Source organism: Nuphar pumila, chromosome 13 (assembly GCF_984573655.1).
Source record: "Nuphar pumila chromosome 13, dmNupPumi1.hap1.1, whole genome shotgun sequence".
Taxonomy (NCBI): Eukaryota; Viridiplantae; Streptophyta; class Magnoliopsida; order Nymphaeales; family Nymphaeaceae; genus Nuphar; species Nuphar pumila.
The window spans coordinates 91,377,719-91,380,414 of record NC_143261.1 but is presented as its reverse complement, the minus strand read 5'-3'; the positions used below and the strand labels follow the sequence as shown (position 1 = coordinate 91,380,414).

At 39.4% G+C, this 2,696-nt stretch overlaps 1 non-coding gene across 1 annotated transcript; it reads right to left on the bottom strand.

The window, feature by feature from the left end:
• Positions 1-1,702: 1,702 nt before the first annotated feature.
• TRNAM-CAU (transfer RNA methionine (anticodon CAU)) lies at positions 1,703-1,788 on the bottom strand. Its single transcript is given in 2 exon segments — positions 1,703-1,738; positions 1,751-1,788. It is a non-coding gene; the product is annotated as a tRNA-Met (tRNA).
• Between the last annotated feature and the right edge of the window lie 908 nt (positions 1,789-2,696).

Sequence of the window (2,696 nt, the reverse complement as noted above, 5' to 3'; positions counted from 1 at the left end):
GAGTCTGATACCCGAAAAGGAAAATCTGGTCAAAGAAGCCGAGAAGTAACCAAGAAAATCTTCAGAAGTGCAAGATCTATATCAGATTTTGGAACTAACTTTTTACCCAGAAATCAGCATAATCTAGCTAGAAGAACTCCCAAAAAACAGAGAAAGAAGAAATCAAGAGTTGGTAAAACCAGTGGTGCTAGTTGATTCAATGATACTACTACCATTTGAACCAAACCAACTAGGTCAATCAGGCTCTCTTGGATTCTGATTAAATGATTTGGGACCTGAAAGGAAGACCTCTGTAAAACTTGGCTGGGTTTGGGTCAAATGCCTAATCCCAACCATTTTTACCATCTATGGTAACCAACAATATGCCACGTGTCGGGGAACAACACGAAGTTGCCGTTCAGTGATTTTCACTTGTTAATAATAATACAAACAGCCATTAAGTATTTGTTTTGGGCATATTAGAATCGGGTCCAATGTGCCTGAAAGTATATTTTAGTGAGGGATTTGGTTTAATAAAGGAAATCTGATCCGAAACAGGCTTCTTATATATCTGATCTGAGAAATCTCCAAACCCGAAAATAGATCCACGTTTCATCTTTATAAGCAGATTTGGGTCGACTTTGACGAAACCTTGATCTGACCCCTTGATCGCTCTACAACCAACCAGCGAAGATGGGAAGAGCTTTGTAAAATTCAGACCCTAAAAATCCAGTAACATTAAAGTGAAAATCACTGACTCAGCCTGCCGTACTTATGGTTAACAGCCCAGTCCTGCCCCCCCCTAGCTACGCCCCTGGTTCTTGGCACCATAAAAGTCATTGTTGCAAGCTTTTGTTTGTTAACAGGCGTGTTCCAAGTGTGGTTTGATCGGTGGTTAACTTGCATTGAGTTTGAGTTAACGTTACAATGGTTTCATTTGAATCCAACATGGATTCCTCCATTGTAAATATGTAATTACTGTTATCATTTCAATAAACAGCCTAATTAATCCCAGCTTTCTACGTCAAAAAAAGATTCAAAAATTTCCCTCACAAAAACTTTGCCGCATCGAAAACTTCCAATTTTTGAAGCTCTCGAAAAACCTGTTTGCACATTGTAGTTGCGCGGTCCAAAATGTGTTTCCTACTAAACAAGTTATGTAAATAGTATTGGTAAGGTTCAGAACAAGAAAATAAATAAATAAAAGAAACGGTGTAGACTGGTGGTCTATCCAGTAAGTACACAAGTATTTTAGAAGAATAAGGCTGCCATGGTTAGGGCTAATAAACAAGTTGAAAGAACTGAACAGAGGGTGTTCAAGCTCGGCTCGTTTCTTGAGCTCATGACAAACCCCAACTAAACAAACTGAGATAGTTTATTTACAAATTAACAATATATTTTTTGAAGTCGAAAATAATAAAATTTAGACTCTAAACCTACTAAGCTAAGCTCAAACTACTTTATTTACAAAATAAATAATTGTTTCTTGTAATATATATATATATATATGATCATCTTGAGCTTTCGAAGCCTACTTTGCAAATTTGAACAAGCTGTTTATGAGCCGAGCCACGAGTAGCTCGTCTCATTTCATATCCCAAGCCGCGGTTGCTTAAAGAATTTCACACGAACAAGTGCATGACACAATTAAATAGTAGATCTATACTTTAAAAAAGGAAGCTTTCTGTACGGGCTTTCACGGAGTTATTCAAAAAACATTTTTTGGGGTGAGAGAGGCTCGAACTCTCGACCTCAGGATATCTCTTATAGCTATGAGACCTACGCGCTAACCAACTGCGCCACCACCCCTTGATGAATAAGTAAAACTAGAGAAATTTATTTAACCACTTATTCCAAGTTCGTGCTCTTTTTGTTGCCAAAAAGTGCATTGGCACCAAGAACAATCAAAGCTTCTTATTCTGAATGAATCTCAACCGTCCGCTTTTCAACCATTGATGCCGTTCATCTAGAAAGTGAATAGCATCCAAAAATTTTGTGAGACCCATATGAGTGCGATCATAATTTTTGACAAATTTTGGGTGCCGCTTATCTTGATGATGGACGGCATCCAAGGTCCAAGGGACCTGATCCGTGTGTGCCGTCCCGAGGAGAAAGGGAAACTCGTTTTCAAGAAGAATAAATGCATCTATTTTGAAATATATGGCAAGATGGGATACCTTTTGGGTTTTCTCTGGGTTTTTGCTCTTTTAGGGCACGTTTGATTGCCTTAAAAAAACCCAGAGAAAATTTTTGAAGGAGAAAAAAGTTGTATGGCCCAGCATGCGATTTTTTCTCCACTTTTTGGAGATAGACACTCTCCCAAACAGCGGAAGATAGATTAATTGCACGTTTGATGGGGCATGTCATGGGCTTAGAAGCGAAGGCCCCCGGTGCCTAGGTCAACATGGTGGTCCGGAACAGGGCGTGAGTCCCACAAAAAAACTGAAAGTTTTTTGGTTGGAGAGTATTAATCGGAGGGTTGATTTCAAATGAAACTCATGAATAAGATGGGAACAGGAATACCGAGGTGGTGCGGGGTCATGTGCGAAGCTGAAGGCCCAGGTTCCAATCCCTCTGCCACATTGGGCTTAAGAGTTATCTGGTAGGGTCTGTCTAACCCTAGCTTGCCTTTCAAACAAAAAAGATGGGAACAGGAATGGAGCAGGCATATTTGACGACATAATGTGACAATTGTGTGGTTTCAATTATGATGAATG